At 34.1% G+C, this 19,046-nt stretch overlaps 1 pseudogene; it reads right to left on the reverse strand.

Moving 5' to 3' along the window:
- Window positions 1-10,596: 10,596 nt before the first annotated feature.
- LOC125845566 (uncharacterized) lies at window positions 10,597-15,947 on the reverse strand (annotated as a pseudogene).
- Window positions 15,948-19,046: the final 3,099 nt, after the last annotated feature.

Consider the following 19,046-nt stretch of genomic DNA (forward strand, 5'->3'; position numbering starts at 1 on the left):
CGTTTTAATAACTTTGATTTTCAAGGTTAGTTTTATGAAAATAAAGCAGAAAGCTTGATACAAGTAAGAAACCCATGAAGACTAATTATTTATTACCAAGCTATCGATTTAAATCTATATATGCACCATGTTCAACATTAATTCAAATATTTTTTACCTTTCTTTTTAGAAAAATATTAGTTGCATACTCTCTCTTAGTCATAATAAGATTTCTAACTGAGTAACGTCTGAAACCCTATTCTTTAACTTTATCAAACTAACTTTTTCTGCTACATGCTTCAAGGAAAGACACGATTTTTGTGTAACTATCGAAAAGTTATAGAGGAAGCAAATTTCAGGATCAAAAATTATTTTTGTTTATTATTTGACAAAGTCATCTTTTTAATATACTTTGATTTTCAAATAACTAAAAATGACTATCATAGATTCGACGTGGTTACCCTTATTTAGAAAATTAACTATTAAATAATAAACTTCTAAATTAGAATTAATATAATTTAATTATTTGTTATGTAAGAACAAGAACCTATTTAGAATGAATTCAAATTCTATTCATCTCATTAAATTGAGCAATGAAATCAATTTCTTACCATATTCTACCCTAAGATAATCTCAGAAAATTTATTTACTTTCCAATACATTTTGACATTCAAATATTATTTTTTAAAAAAACATTATGAAATTATGATAAATATACCATAGTGAGGATATTCATTCCATAATTTCTTTGATATGCTTGCAATTGGATGAGAATGTAGTTGGATAATCTTACAATTGAAAAAACTTACACATAGGTAAGCTTGCACAAGCAGACAACTATCTATAAGTAGGAAGCACATTCAGTTCATTTGTGCGTCAATTTCTCTCTTTATTCATAAATATCACAAAATATCATTTACCGATGAATTCTCCAAAACTAGAGCTTCTCAGGAGAGTTTCTATTCGATGTCCTTTTTATTTATTTTTATTTTTTTTATGTCTTTTTTTATAACCACCTTGAAATGTTATGCTATTTTCAATTTTCAGTGAGATTAAGAAAGCAGGAAAAGCAGTGGATTTTAAAAGGAAAATGATCGTCTTAGAATATGATTTGCTGAGTGAATTGATGGAGAGAACAACTAGCTCTACTACTATCGAAGAACGTCATGAAATTCACAAAAATTTTCTGACATACTGTGACCAATTGACGGCAGAGGTTAATTTAAATTTTAGCACGTATGAATTCATGAAATGTTCTAGTAAATTGATTATTAACTTTATCCAGCATTTTCTTTTGTAGTGTCAAAAGTGGTTAAACTTAATCGAAATTTCTAAGACAATAGAAGCGTAAAAGTAGTCTTGGCAATGAATATTCGTATGGAGATTGCATATTACAAGATTATTGATTTAGTAGCCAAGCTAGGAGAAACATCATAATTTTGTCTGTGAAAATTCTAGTTGTACTACCATTGCTCTTTATTGAAATATTTTTTTTTACATGATTTCAATTCATTGCTACATTAGTTATATATTTAAAGTCAATCAAACAAAGAAAATGATCTTTTATTTAGTAAATTTATCACTTAACTAAAAGACTAAAAAATATTAAGATATTTTAAATAATTATTTTACTATTAAATCAAATGGTACTACAAATTAAAGATTAGTCAATCTCAGCAACCAATGGTGCTATAACAATTTCATAATTAATTTTCACGCATCTTTAAATATCAAGTCACATATTAGTACTAGAACAAAAGAGGCAGGTTCGTAAAAAATCATTTAACGGTAATAGTAATTGCAAACTTAACTAACAAATTCAATAATATCTAACACACAATTTTAGGTAAATACAAATAAAAAGAAAATTAGTAGAATCTAATTAATTTTCACCACGCAATGGAATCGTAGACAGCAACTGAAATCCAATCCACAAAATAATTTGATCTATGCACAACATCGCAGATTTATCCGAACAAAATATTTTTTATTATTAGGATTGATATTTAGGTAAAATTTTGAATGCACCTCTTATTAGTGATGTCACACCGCTTTTTGTGCACGGCGGCGGAAGGGTTTTTCCAATTTAAGCGACGTTATTGATTAGGGATTATTTTATTTTTTGTTTGAGAGTCGCCACTTGAAATTGAGTTGTGGTGTTCCAAGTCACCTTTTCAAATCCCTAATCAATAGGAAATGACTCTTTTGGTTTTGGTTTGCGAACCAGAAATTCAGGTAAGGAATTCTGTTGACCGAGGGGAAGGTATTAGGCATCCCTCGAGTCTCGTTGTTCTAGCACGATCGCTTTTATTGACTTATACTTATTTTTTACTATTTTTGGATATATTATGTCTACAGGCCATGGTTTGCTTATTATTTTATTTTTTTATTATTGAATTTTTATTAGTCTTAAACCGGATGCATAACTGCATTCTCGATCTTGACATTTGGAGACATAACTGTCTTCCCCTCTCGAGTTCATCACACCTAATAATCTCAATTTACACCTCTTGGTTTGAATTAACAAAATTAATTATTAAAATAATTTGATCAAGGTGCGTAACCGCATCCTTGAATTTGACCAAGGTGCGTAACCGCATCCTTGAGTTTCTTAAGTATCTCAAAAAGATGTGGAACCACATTCTTAATTGAGATTAAATTTAATTATTATTACTCATATAATGTATAATAGAGCCTAATAAATACCTATGATTATATTAAAACAGTCTAAAAAAAATAGTAAAATGTTAAAGTGACCAAACTTTTCTACATGTAACTTATCACCTGCCCACAAAATATTAAATTCAATTAATTATATTGTCTTATTAACATGATAGTACTTACAGTTTCTAGCAAAACAAAATGTCATTAGTTTATAATTTTTTAATAATTATTAGTTTACAATAAAGCATAACTAAAATAAAAAAATACACTAAACGCACACTTTAACTAATAATTAATGACATATGTGGCTATATCTAATTTAACAAATATTTTCGCTTAAACAATGAAACGGCTTTATTATTTGTAAGTGATCATCCCAAAATCTAATATCTTGAATTAATGGACTCATAAAAGAGCCCTTAAAAAAAACCTAACCTTTATATTCACACAACATTTGAAACTGGCATTGGATCTATGACCTATAGAATACCAAGAATCTAAAACACTTTGGATGATAACGATTAAATCGTATAAAAAAATGCATTTTAATTTTTTACTATGAAAAATAATGATTTTTAAATTGTATTATCAACGAATAACTCAAAACTATGTGAATTGATCAAATTAATTATCAACAACCCATGAATCACGTTTCGGCTTGATAGAATAGAGCAAATAAAGAAAAATATTAATTCCTTAGTGAGCAAGAAGGGATATACTTTATATCATATTTAATCCAAATACAACAATACATATATTTACATGTATTTCAATAGTATATTGACAAAGCTAAACACACATAAAATTTGAATAACCTTATAACATTGAAGTCAAATCTTGAACAATCGTGACATTAAATTAAACCAAGAAAAAATAAATGTTACCTCTTATGAAGATTAAACCACGAAAAAACAATGCCTAACAATCCACTGATTTCCTAAAATATTAATAATAGTAGACTTTTGGATCCGCAAACTTGAAGCCGTCAGAAACTACAACTCAATCCTTTTTTTCTTTCAAATTTCCGTGTGCTTTTTTTTCTGTTTCGGTATTCTCCTCTTTATTTGTGTGTTGTGTTGTATATATATAGGAGAGGTTTCTTTTTTCTGCAGATACGTGGGCGTGTGGGTCTCCCTTTTTGTTTGGATTCCTCTTTTTCTATTTTTTAGTCGTGTGTGTATAAGGGTGACTGTTTGTGTTGCTGATGGCTTCGTGGGGATGTGGTAGGATAGGGGTGAATATATGGGGTTTGTGGGGTAAGGGAAGTGGGGGTGAATTATTTTCTTATTTTTATTTTTAGTTTTATTTTACTTTTCAAAGAATAAATATTAACTATAAATAGTAAATTATAATAACATACCAACTAATTATTTAAAAGTAATAAAATCTAAGAAAAAGTCAAACATCTATAAAAAACAAAATAAAAATAAAATAAAAAAATTAAATAATACTAGATTATTTATAAAAACTTAATTTTAAAATAATATAGATTTTTGTAATCTATCATTTCTTTTTAAACCATTGAAAAATGAAACTTACCTTAAAAAGTGATTCTATTTTTGTGGTTTTCAAATCTTTTAAAATAAACTTAATAAAAAAAGAGAAAAGTCAAAAATATTTAATTTATATTTATAAAAATATTTCAGCTCTAAAAAAGGTGTAAAATTTTAAGTTCGGTCAAAAATACGTGTCCACAATTGATATACAACATACAAAAGAAAAGTAAACCACAAGCTTATATTTAAAATATATGTCTTTAACCTAATTAATGTTTCCACCAATTTGATACAACAAATCATTAGACCTCCTACCAAATAATTAAAAAAAGATAACGTCCTTAAAAAGATAGTTGAAATTTTATCTACGGGGAGACTTAAATATTATGATGATTTAAAGTGATTTCTTAATTATATTCATGAGTAGTTTTAGGCCTATATATTTTAGAAAAGATACAAACTTAATTCTCGATCAAATATTTAACAACTCCAAACTATTAGACTGTGAAATTGAAAGAAAAAAAATGAAAAGTCTAATCAAAATCTCGTACACTTCAAAATTAAAATATGCTTAAATCAGTCATATAAAGAACATCATCACGATTTTTTAAAATAAGTACATTCATGCAAGAACTAAAACAATAAAATTATTTTTTTTCTTTATGCCTATCTTTAAATTATTTTTTTCTAAACCCCCACCCTCTACCTCCATTTACTATCTTTTGATTCATTTTTTCCTTTTCTAGATTTATATTGTGCTCAAACCCTGATAATCAGTATTTATTTACGGACGAGAGTTCATTTAAATTCCAAAGTACTGATAATTATAATATGTTCGCTCATTCGAAATTGACTATGTTCAATAATTATTTCTTTTTATCTTGTTTCAGTTTTCTCTGACTCATTAATTCATCTAATAATGGAAATATTGGATCTCATTTTTCTCAAGAGATGTCTAAGGATTTAATTTATTATCTTTGTCTAACTAATTTAGATACACAATGATTTTAGTTTGCTAATTGAAGAATTTTAATGCTCTCATTTTAATAATTTTGATTTTCTAGGTTAATTTTATGAAAATAAAGCTGAAAGCTTGATACAAGTAAGAAATCCATGAACACTAATTATTTATTACCAAGCTATCGATTTAAATCTATATATGCACCATGTTCAACATTAATACAAATATTTTTTGCCTTTCTTTTTAGAAAAATATTAGTTGCGTACTCTCTCTTAGTCACAATAAGATTTCTAACTGAGTAATGTCTGAAACTGTCACGACCCGATTTATCAAGTCATGATGGCACCTACTATAACCCACCAGCAGGTAAGCCAACCCGGAACCCGGAACAACAAGTAATGGGTCTAAGGGTAGAAATTAAACAAGAGTAGGAAAATAACAATATAAACAGGCGGAAGCAACCCAAAACATATATACAAATAAAGATCCCTCCTAGAACCTGGAAGTCACCAGTATAGAGCTACTACAAAATGAGTACAAGTCCCAAAACTGGCAACAGAGACTGGACTGTCTCGAAAGGAAAAAGACAAGTCTATATATACTGATGGAGACTGAAATAGTACAGAACGCCGTGTGCTCACCCCCGTCTCCGGATAAGTCTACTCCAAGCTCGANTGATTTTCAAATAACTAAAAATGACTATCATAGAATCTACATGGTTACCCTTATTTAGAAAATTAACTATTAAATAATAAACCTCTAAATAAGAATTAATATAATTTAATTATTTGTTTTGTAAGAAACAGAGCCTATTTAGAATGAATTCAAATTCTATTCATCTCATTAAATTGAGCAATAAAATCAATTTCTTACCATTTTCTACCCTATGATAATCTCAGAAAATTTATCAACTTTCCAATACATTATCACATTCAAATATTATTTTTTTAAAAAAATTATGAAATTATTATAAACATACCATAGTGAGGATATTCATTCCATAATTTCTTAGATATGCTTGCAATTAGATAAGAATGTAGTTGGATAATCTTACAATTGAATAAACTTACACATAGGTAAGCTTGCACAAGCAGACAACTATCTATAAGTAGGAAGCACATTCAGTTCATTTGTACATCAATTACTCTATTTATTCATAAATTTCACAAAATATCATTTACCAATGAATTCTCCAAAACTAGAGCTTCTCAGGTGAGTTTCAATTCGATATCCTTTTTATTTATTTTTATTTTTTTATGTCTTTTTTTATAACCACCTTGAAATGTGATGCTATTTTCAATTTTCAGTGAGATTAAGAAAGCAGGAAAAGCAGTGGATTTTAAAAGGAAAAGGATCTTCTTAGAATATGATTTGTTGAGTGAATTGATGGAGAGAACAACTAGCTCTGCTATTATCGAAGAACGTCATAAACTTCACAAAAAGTCTCTTGCAGACTGTGACCAATTGAGGGCAGAGGTTAATTTAAATTTTAGCATGTATGAATTTATGAAATGTTCTAGTAAATTGATTATTAAATTTATCCCGCATTTTTCTTTTGCAGTGTCAAAAATGGTTAAACTTGATCGAAATTTCGAAGACAATAGAAGCTTAAAATTTGTCTTGGCAATGAATATTCCTATGGAGATTGCATATTACAAGATTATTGATTTAGTAGCCAAGCTAGGAGAAACATCATAATTTTGTCTGTGAAAATTCTAGTTGTACTACCATTGCTCTTTATTGAAATATATAGCTTTTACATGATTTTAATTCATTGCTACATTAGTTATATATATAAAGTCAATCAATCAAAGAAAACGATCTTTTGTTCAGTATATTTATCACTTAACTAAAAGACTAAAAAATATTAAGATATTTTAAATAAATAGTTTACTATTAAATCAAATGAACTACAAATTAAAAATTAGTCAATCTCAGCAACCAATGGTGCCATAACAATTTCATAATTAATTTTCACGCATCTTTAAAAGTCAAGTCACATATTAGTACTAGAACAAAGGAGGCAGGTTCATAAAAAATCATTTAACGGTAATAGTAAATGCAAGTTTAACTAACAAATTCAATAATATCTAACACACAATTTTAGGTAAATACAAATAAAAAGAAAATTAGTAAAATCTAATTAATTTTCACCACGCAATGAAATCGTAGACAGTGAACTGAAGTTCAATCCACAAAATAATTTGATCTATGCGCAGCATCACAGATTTATCCGAACAAAATATTTTTTATTATTAGGATTGATATTTAGGTAAAATTTTGAATGTACCTCTTATTATTGAAATACAACATACAAAAGAAAAGTAAACCACAAGCTTATATTTAAAATATATGTCTTTAACCTAATTAATGTTTCCACCAATTTGATACAACAAATCATTAGACCTCCTTCCAAATAATTAAAAAAAAGATAACATCCTAAAAAAGATATTTGAAATTTTATCTACGGGGAGACTTAAATATTATGATGATTTAAAGTGATTCCTTAATTATATTCATGAGTAGTTTTAGGCCTATATATTTTAGAAAAGATACAAACTTAATTCTCGATCAAATATTTAACAACTTCGAACTCTTAGACTATGAAATTGTAAGAAATAAATGAAAAGTCTAATCAAAATCTCGTCCACTTCAAAATTAAAATATGCTTCAATCAGTCATATTAAGAACATCATCACGATTTATTAAAATAAGTACATTCATGCAAGATCTAAAAAATTAAAATATTTTTTTTTCTTTATGCCTATTTTCAATTATTTTTTTCTAAACCTCCACCCTCCACCTCCATTTACTATCTTTTGATTCTTTTATTCCTTTCTAGATTTATATTGTGCTCAAACCCTGATAATCAGTATTTATGTATGGACGAGAGTTCTTTTAAATTCAAAAGTAATGATAATTATTATACGTTCGCTCATTCAAAATTGACTATGTTCAATAATTATTTCTTTTTATCTTGTTTCAGTTTTCTCTGACTCATTAATTCATCTAATAATGAAAATATTAGATCTCATTATTGTCAAGAGATGTCTAAAGATTTAATTTATTATCTTTGTCTAACTAGTTTAGATACACAAAGATTTTAGTTTGCTAATTGAAGAATTTTAATGCTCTTGTTTAAATAATTTTGATTTTCTAGGTTAATTTTATGAAAATAAAGCTGAAAGCTTGATACAAGTAAGAAACCCATGAAGACTAATTATTTATTACCAAGCTATCGATTTAAGTCTATATATGCACCATGTTCAACATTAATTCAAATATTTTTTACCTTTCTTTTTAGAAAAATATTTGTTATACTACGTCCCATTGTTCAGGAGGGTCCTTGCTATATACTACGTCCCATTATTCAGGAGGGTCCTTGCTATACTACGTCCCATTGTTCAGGAGGGTCCTTGCTATATACTACATCCCATTATTCATGAGGGTCCTTGCTATACTACGTCCCATTGTTCAGGAGGGTCCTTGCTACACTACGTCTCATTATTTAGGAGGGTCCTTGCTATACTACGTCCCATTATTCAGAAGGTTCCTTGCTATACTACATCCCATTGTTCAGGAAGGTCCTTGCTATACTACGTCCCATTGTTCAGGAGGGTCCTTGCTATATACTACATCCCATTATTCAGGAGGGTCCTTGCTATACTACGTCCCATTGTTCAGGAGGGTCCTTGCTATACTACGTCCTATTGTTCAGGAGGGTCCTTGTTATATACTACGTCCCATTATTTAGGAGGGTCCTTGCTATACTACATCCCATTGTTTAGGAGGGTCCTTGCTATATACTACGTCCCATTATTCAAGAGGGTCCTTGCTATACTACGCCCCTTTGTTCAGGAGGGTCCTTGCTACACTACATCCCATTATTCAGGAGGGTCCTTGCTATACTGCGTCCCATTGTTCAGGAGGGTCCTTGCTATATACTACGTCCCATTATTCAGGAGGGTCCTTGCTACACTATGTTCCATAGACTAATAAGACAAACAAACACTTACCCAATATGGACTATAATTCTTGTGCAATGTTGCCATTTAGCTCTTCGTAGACTAAATTGAACATCTAGGTTTTTGGATCTTTGATCTCGAAATAACTTGTGCCCCTGCTTCAACAAAGAAAATTGTGAGTTTAAAAACGTGGTGGTTGGTCTGTGGTTATGCCTTTTGACTAGGATTGGTCAAGTACTTATCGTTTTTACATTTTTCCAACCGCCTAGTGCTCGTTATTGATTGATTGTATTTTCACCCAAATTTGCTCATTTTAAGGGACTTAAATCCAATATCTGCCTTCATGTCACGACACTCATTGTTTACACTTCATCAAATCATGGACTTCTTCTGAATCTAAAACTTGCCGACAGATGATAACTTATTGGCCTGATGCTTTTCCTTGTACAAATTTAGAGTTGGTAACAAGTCTTGAAATCCTTTCTTACTTTCTTGACATAAACTCGACTCAAGGACATATGAAACAAAGCGATGAAAAGTGGAAGAAAAATATATACTACATGAGAATAGCAGAAAATGATTCGATGAAGACTCTTTTAGAAAGAGAAAGAAAGAAAAACTTATCTTAGTGTGGTAGCCGACTCTACCGATCATGACATGCAATTTGAATTGATTACCCGATTTGTCCATCCAATCTATTCATCAACCATTATTGATCATCTAATCTTGATGTGGAGTTCCAACTATTTGACGAAGTCATAACTAATTTCAAACTCGTATTCGTCTTATGATGTCCACGAGGGTTTTTGCCACTAAAGCTCTTTCACTTTGAATCCTTCAACTCACATTCGCCTCATGGTGCCCGTTAGGGTTTTCACCAATAAAACTCTCTCATTTTTTTATTTTCACAACTCACTTTCGCCTTATAATGCCGAGTTAGGGTTTTCACCAATAAGACTCTCATTTTTGTTTCTCTCAACTCACATTCGCCTTATGATGCCCAGTTAGTGTTTTCACCAATAAGACTCTCTCATAGTTTCATCATTTGTACCCTTAACATACTTACTCTTGACATTTCAAAGGTTGATCCAAAGTTCTTTCTTTGATTGAAACACAACTTTTATACAAGGTTAAAAAGAAATGACAAAATGAAGGCTCAAATACGACTTTAAATAATGGGATTGACTTCAGCTTTGGGATAGAAGAAAAAAACTTTTGCCCTAGTTTTTTACAAATATGGAATTTTGGATTTTTTATTTGGTTAAACTGAACCCCATGCCAGGGTTGCCTACGTATCTTATCGAAATAAGAATCAGGTCAAACGTAGTTCATGTTGATTGATTTTCTTCTTTTTTTCTTTTTTTTTTTATGGAAGAGCCAAGGAAGTAGAAGAACCTAGGAAGTAAATTAACTCTCAACAAGGGTGACAACATATGAATTAATACTTAGACACAGAACCAAGAATTTCCATTACATCAACCTTTGAAATGTCAAGTCCAAACATAAGTGTTTCTAATACCGAAAAATCATATCATATATAATATCTCTTCACAACATCAGCATTGATGACCATTTCTGTCATTTTGCCTTCTATATCTGCTAAGTAAAGAGCACCATTGGATAATACCTTCTTTACAATGAATGGTCCTTTCCAATTTGGGGAAAATTTGCCTTTGACTTCAGCCTGGTATGGCAGAATACGGCCCAACACTAATTGACCCTCTTCGAAACGTCTGGGACGCAGCTTTTTGTTGTATGCCCGTGCCATTCTTTTCTGGTACAATTGTCCATGGCATACTGATGTCATTCGCTTCTCATCAATCAAACTTAATTGCTCCAAGCGTGTTCTGATCCACTCATCATCATCAATTTTAGCCTCTACAACAATCCGCAGGGATGGAATCTCAACCTCTGCAGGTATAACTGCCTCAGTCCCATATACCAGCGAATAGGGAGTGGCACCCACTGACGTACGAACTGTAGTGCGATAACCCAACAAAACAAAAAGCAACTTTTCATGCCATTATCGAGAACTTTGCACCATTTTACGAAGTATCTTTTTTATACTTTTGTTGGCAGCTTCTACAGCCCCATTTGCTTTTGGGTGATAAGGATTCGAATTTCGATGTTCAATCTTAAATTGACGGCATACCTCTTGCATTAAACGACTGTTGAGATTTGCAGCATTATCGGTAACAATTGCCTTTGGAATACCAAATCGACAGATGATGTTGAAATGAATGAAATTCACCACGACCTTCTTGGTCACTGACTTGAAAGTTACTGCTTCCACCCACTTTGTAAAGTAATCAATGGCCACCAGGATGAACCTATGACCATTCGATGCTTTTGGTTCTATTGGTCCAATCACATCCATTCCACATGCCACGAAAGGCCATGGAGCAGACATCGCATGCAACTCGGAGGGAGGAGAATGTATCAAATCACCGTGTATTTGACATTCATGACATTTACGAACAAACCGTATAGAATCCCGCTCCATGGTGAGCCAATAATAACCTGCTCGAAGTATCTTCTTTACAAGAACATATCCATTCATGTGAGTGCCACAAACTCCTGAGTGTACTTCAATCATGATTGTTGAAGCCTCTTTAGCATTTACACATCTTAGAAGACCCAAATCAGGTGTTTTCTTGTACAATATGCCTCCGCTTAAGAAAAACCCGCTAGCTAGTCGTTGAATAGTCCTTTTTTGATTACTAGTGACATTAGTAGGACATTCTCTGGACTGAAGATATGTGTTAATATTATGGAACCAAGGTTTACCGTCAAATTCTTCCTCCACCAAGTTGCAATAAGCATGCTGATCACGAATCTGTATGTACAAAGGGTTGATATGAGCTTCGTCAGGATGTTGGAGCATCGAAGATAAAGTTGCCAATGCATCAGCAATCTCATTATGAACTCTAAGAATGTGTCTAAACTTTATTGACACAAACTGTCGACAAAGATCTTGTAGACAATGTTGATATGGTATGAGCTTTGGGTCACGAGTCTCCCATTCTCCTTGGATTTGATAGACCAGTAAGTCTGAGTCTCCTAACACTAGCAACTCTTGGATGCCCATGTCAGCAGCTAACCTCAAACCCAAGATGCAAGCCTCATACTCTGACATATTATTGGTACAATAGAATCTAAGTTGGGCTGTTATAGGGAAATATTCCCCTGATTCAAACATAAGAACTGCTCCTATCCCAACTCTCTTCTTGTTCGCAACACCGTCAAAGAACAACTTCCATCCTTGATCCTTATCATGAATAACTTCATTGATACATGACACATCTTCGTCTAGAAAGTAGGTCTTAAGTGGTTCATATTCATCATCAATAGGGTTCTCTGCCAAATGATCTGCCAAGGCTTGAGCCTTCATTGCGGTCCGCGTCACATAGATAATGTCAAACTCTGTGAGTAATATTTGCCATTTCGCAAGCCTGCCCGTGGGCATAGGCTTTTGAAAAATGTATTTTAACGGATCCATACGAGAAATGAGATAAGTAGTATAAGATGAAAAATAGTGCTTCAACTTCTGTGCTACCCAAGTTAGGGCACAACACGTTCTTTCGAGAAGGGTGTACTTCGATTCATAAACGGTAAATTTCTTACTGAGGTAATAAATGGCTTGCTCTTTCTTCCCAGTGCCATCAAGCTAACCCAATACACATCCAAAAGAATTATCCAGTATTGACATATATGATATCAATGGTTTGCCCGGCTCGGGAGGAACCAACACAGGGGGATTCGATAAGTAATTCTTAATCCTTTCAAAAGCCTCTCGACATTCTTCGGTCCATTCGACTGTGGCATTCTTTTTTAACAACTTAAAAATGGGCTGGCAAGTTGTTGTGAGTTGAACAATGAATCTACTGATGTAGTTTAACCTTCCTAGATGGCTCATAACCTCAGTTTTATTCTTTGGATGTGGCAGTTCCTGAATGGCTTTTATTTTTGAAAGATCTAACTCGATACCTCGTCGACTAACTATAAACCCCAAAAGCTTTCCTGACGGTACTTCAAATACACATTTTGCAGGATTAAGCTTGAGATTATACCTGCGAAGCCTTTCGAAGAATCTTCTTAAGTCTTGCACATAATTTGACTGCTTTTTTAATTTAATGATCACATCATCCACATAAACTTCGATTTCTTTATACATCATATCATGAAACATGGTTGTCATTGCCATCATATAAGTTGCACCCGCATTTTTAACCCAAAAGGCATAACCCGATAACAATATGTACCCCATGGAGTGATAAAAGACGTTTTTTCTGCATCTTTATCATCCATAATAATCTGATGGTAACCCGCATAGCAATCCACAAAAGATGCAATCTCATGTTTAGCACAATTATCCAACAAAATATGAATGTTGGGCAAAGGAAAATCATCTTTTGGACTTGCTTTGTTCAAATCACGATAATTAACACACATTCAAACTTTGCCGTCTTTCTTAGGGACAAGTACAACGTTGGCTAACCAAGAAGGATATTGAGCGACTCGAATGACTTTGGCCTCAAGTTGTTTTGTGATTTCCTCTTTAATTATTACACTCATGTCAGTTTTAAGCTTTCTCAACTTTTGCTTTACTGGAGGGAACTTAGGATCAATCGGCAACTTGTGAACCACCATGTCAGTGCTTAATCCAGGCATGTAATCATAAGATGACGAAAAAACATCCTTGTAATCAAACAAAGCCTGGATTATATCCTCCTTTTGATGTCGAGCATGTACGCTTATCTTAGTCTCTTTAATATTTTCATGATCCCTTATATTTATCGTCTCAGTTTCACTCATGTTTGGGTTTGATTTATTCTCAAAAGATTTGAAATCCCTGCTCACTTCTTCAAATACTTCGTCTTCATCATATTCGATTTCTTGACTTATTATTTCAGGATTAGGTCGAAGATTAGATTGGATTTTAAGATCCGGTGAAGAATTATGCATGCATGTCATATCACTAGAATCGGCATAGAAAGAACTGTATAGAATAAAACAAAATAAATGTATTAGACTAAAATAAAAACACAATTACATCCTATTGAAAAGGAAAATAGAGAGTTTGAAATAAAACGACGAGACAAAATCCGAATTACAACCCTTGAATAAATAGGATGACAAAAAGAAAAACAAGACAGACTACTAAGACTCATTCTTAATGGGGAGAGGAGTGGCCTCCCAATTGTTCAACTGGACATCAGGACCAATGAATTGCACATCTCTGTCGCTAGTGCCTTCTCCGAGTTCAATCATATCAGCCTCGACAAATAAATCTTGAAAATAGCTGATCAATTCTTCGTGAACCTCTAGCACTGGCTCTGGAAGTGGTAACTCAGTAGATTCTGTTGTGCGGGCTTTGAGGAAAGATTTGTATATGGGTGGTATAGGCTTGGTAAGTGACCATACATCTCTCTTCTGCTTCTTGGCCTTCATTTTTTCCTCGACTCTAGGCTTGTATCCTAAGCCAAAAGTACCAAGACTCTTTCGTGGACTCACCGGATAAGCTCTCCCTTACAAGAAGATCCCCAAGCCTTTACCTGGTTCAAAACCATGCTTCAACATTTCATTTACCATCATCACGGATGTCATGGGCAGTTGTGGTTTTTAAATGAGATTCCCCTAGAGGATATGCTCAACAACCACTACCTCAAAAGCTTGATAAACCAATGACTCATTATCATTATTCGCCTTGATAAAAGGGAGGGAAGAGTCTTTGTAGACTGACAGATCCCCCTCACCATGAACAATCACTTCTTGTCGGTCGTATTCAAACTTAATCATATAATGCAACGTAGAGGGGACTGCCCCAGCTCTATGCACCCATGGTCTTCCCAACAATAGATTGTAGGATGCATTGATATTCAACACTTGAAAATTCACGGTGAAATCGACAGGCCCTATTTTTAGTATGAGCTCTATCTCCCCAATAGCATCTGTTTTGGACCCATCAAAAGCCCTAACACATACGTTGTTGGGTCGTACCCTTTCAACATTAACATTCAATTTTTGTAGAGTTTACAAGGGACAAATATTTGCCCCAGACCCTCCATCAATTAGAACTCGAGAGACATATGAAAGCTCACACTTTATAGTGATATGGAGGCCTTGGTTATGTCCCATACCTTCCATTGGTAGTTCATCATCTGAAAAGGTGATGCGGTTTACCTCAAGGATTCTCCCAGCAATCTTCTCTAACTGACTCATTGTAACTTCATTAGGAACATGTGCTTCGTTCAGAATCTTCATTACAGCTTTACGATGTTCATCTGAATGTATTAACAATGACAACAAAGAGATTTGGGCTGGAGTTTTCCTTAACTGTTCCACAATGGAGTAGTCTGACAATTTCATCTTTCTTAAGAACTCTTCTGCCTCCCCTTCAGTGACTGGAATTTTAACTTGCATTTGGTCATTTTTATTTTTCCTTAATTCAGCCGGGGCATAGCATCTTCCCGAACGATTCATTCCTCCTATTTCATCTACTTCTTCATTGATTTCTTTCCCCTTGTATGTCACGACGGTAGGCTCATAATTCCAAGGGACAACCTTGGGGTTAGTCATTGGAAGTTGGGACACTGGCCTAATGATCACAAGTAGAATATAGGCTCCTTTCACGATCAAGATAGGCTTGTCTGACCCTCTTGGAACAACCAATCTTGCCTCTCTCTGACTTGCCCAAACATCTTCAAGTGCTCCTTTCACAGTTAGGATGGGTGTGTTTGATGGGCTTAACTTTTTCGACGTTCTTTCTGCCCCTGAAGGCACCGTTTTTGTCAAGTCAACAACATTCACCGAATTTTCCATGCCAGTTCCAACTTTAAGGATTGACTTGTATGGGACTGCAACTTCTTCGCAACCCTTCATCATTTCTAACATGTTTGTTTCAGTATGCCTGGGTAGTGGATTTTGATTGATGTTTGGTCCATTTGGGTTTTCAACGATAATTCGATGAGTATCAATCAAATCTTGAATCGCCTTTTTCAAGTACCAACACCTCTTTATGTTGTGCCCTGGGGCATTTGAACAATAAGCGCAGTGTTGAGAATAATCTAGATTTCTTGGGGAGGATTTGACATCTTTCTTTCAATAGGACTCAAAACATTCAACGTCCTTAATTTTTTAAACAAGCTAGCATATGATTCTCCAATAGGGGTGAATTCATCCTTAGCTCCATTTCCCTTTTTGTATTCATTTCTAGGACGAAAATGAAATCTAACAGTAGTTTGGTGAATTTGGGGGGGGGGGGGATGATTTTGAGGAATTGGGGCACGCCATTGCAGATAAGAAGGGGGACAATTGGTTGTGCGCTGAAAACGGGATATGGAGAGTATGGGATGGGATTTTGTGGAGTTTGGGGAGGAAAATAGTGTTGCGGGGGATTATCTTGGACATAGGTCTGAGGTGCTGATACAACCATAGCTACATCCTCCCTTCTCTTATTCCCTCTAATATTTCCAGAACCATTTTGAAGCACTTGTGTTGTGGCTTTTAAGGAAGCTTGGCTTACAATCTTGCTAGACTTGATGCCATTTTCCACCATTTCCCCAACCTTAATAACTTCAGCGAATATATTCTCGACAGCAAAAAGCAAGTAGTGAAAGTAATCAGGTTCTTGCGCTTGGAGAAAAACGTCAATCATCTCCGACTCCTTCATTGATGGTTTAACCCTAGCAACTTGCTCCCTCCATCTAACGGCATATTCGTGAAAATTTTCCGTGGTCTTTTTCCTCGTGCTGGCTAATGAGGAGCGGTCTGGCACAATGTCAATATTGTATTGGAATTGTTGCACAAAACATCAAGCCAAATCATCCCATGTATGCCAGTTGGCAATATCCTGATCTATGAACCATTCGGATGCAATTCCCACTAGGCTTTCCCCAAAATAGGCCATAAGCAATTCTTCTTTGCCCTCTGCACCCCTCAGTTGATTGCAATATCTCTTCAAATGAGCTATGGGGTCTCCGTGACCATCGTATTTCTCAAACTTTGGAGTTTTAAAACCAACAGGCAAATGGACGTGGGGAAACATGCACAAATCGCTGAATGAGATGCCTTTGTGGCTTCCTAGTCCCTGCATATCTCTTATGCTCTGTTCTAAACTCTTCATTTTCTTAGCCAACTCTCCATGTTCCTCATTCTTAACCGTCTTTTCAACTTCGATAGGGGAACTATATTGATGGATGTGGGGATACGAGCTTGGAATTTTAATTGCCTCTTCAAGGGTATAACCATGATCATGAGGAACTTTGGACGAAGGACCATTGTTGGGCATCATTATTGGCCGTGGAATGATATTAGTCGGCGCAGTTGGCATAAAAAATGGATTACTCATCATAAGGGTACTCAAAGGGCGCACTGTAGAAGTTCCAGTGACGTTGGATGTGTTAGCATAGGGGCCGAATCCAGGTGGATAAATGGGATTATTTGTCGACACTTGGATAGAGGGTGGCATGTTTGTATTTAGATAGTCGCGTATTGAAGAAGGCGGAGCTTATCCACTCATCTAAGCTTCATACATATCTGCCATTTGTTGTCTTAATGCCCTTACCTCTTCTATTGATGTTGTTTCTTGTGAAGTCATCTGGTTTCGAACCTCATCATGGTCAGACTCGTTCCCGTCTTTGTGGGCCATTTTCTTCTTCCCTTTCGACCTCGTATTGTAGGGATGTGATGCCAGCTTAACCACAAACCAATCATCTTTAAGCTAATATGTATTTCTCTCTCTCTCTCTCTCTCTGAATGAAGTAGCAAACATATTAGTGTTAAGGAATCATGCATATTGCATCCACATATATACTTCTAATATGGAAGACCTTATGTTTCATCCCGGCTTATCTAGGTGTTTTCTCCTATTTAGTTATTCTTGTTAAAAACGTTTGATCGAACCCATTGGGTTGCCTACGTATCATGTTAGTGCATGAATCAGATCTTTGCGTAGTTCGAGAATATACATTAACCCTTTCTCTTTTTTTCTTTTTTTTTTAATTATATATTTTTTATAGTTGTTATAGATATATACATATAGATATTACTATTTATATATATTTATTCATTTATACTAATGAAAAAGTGAAATCAGACATAAACATAACTTAACATATCATTTCAATGTTTGGAACATAAATAGGAAAACGATGAGAAAATCGCTAAACAAAAGTCAATATCTTAAACAGACACGACCTAAACAAAGCGTAGAAAAGTAGAATGAAATAAAGCAGGACTTACACTAAAGAAAACGACACTAAGGAAACAAATGTTTGCTTCAACCCTCATATCCCAAAGACATAAATGTCATGTTTGCATCCCCATCTGCTTGCTCATAGAGATGGTGGTCTTACACGACCTCCTACAGTCTGATATATATCTTGCACCGAATTCATAAGGTACTCAGCGAATTCAGGTACTTCAGCCAGAAATTGTTCATGGTTCATCTCTTGATAGTCTAAACCCATTTGGGCAGTGCGATCAGCCAAACAACGGACTTTTGATCGAAGTGAATTGCAAGTCTGATTCCATCCTCGTATCTGTTGATCACGGGAGGCCACCATTTCTCTAGCACGTATTTCTTGAGTTGAGACCGACTCTATTTCCTCTCGAAGTTTTCCCCTTTCACGGATCCACTGAGCTCTCTCTTGATCAAAATATGTCTGACTTTTCTGATCACATGTCCTCAATTGTTGTTGTCGAGATACCGCAAGTTCCACAACTTGTGTTCCCCTAGCTAATTGTTGCCAGATCAACTTGTCCTCGGAGCAAGGTTTCTCTCTGAGTTGCCTTGGCTCTTTCCTCTTCGAACTCTGCTTGTTGTTGGGTTAGAGCGGCTCTAGCGAGCTCTAAATTTGCTCTTAACTCCTGATTTTCAGCAAGGTAGTCACGCATAGCCAATTCGATTTTTATTTTCATCTCAACATCATGGTCTATTGGTTCTTTCACAGATCTCTCCGGCCTAACTTGTAATCGAGG

Source organism: Solanum stenotomum, chromosome 11, assembly GCF_019186545.1.
Source record: "Solanum stenotomum isolate F172 chromosome 11, ASM1918654v1, whole genome shotgun sequence".
Classification (NCBI taxonomy): Eukaryota; Viridiplantae; Streptophyta; class Magnoliopsida; order Solanales; family Solanaceae; genus Solanum; species Solanum stenotomum.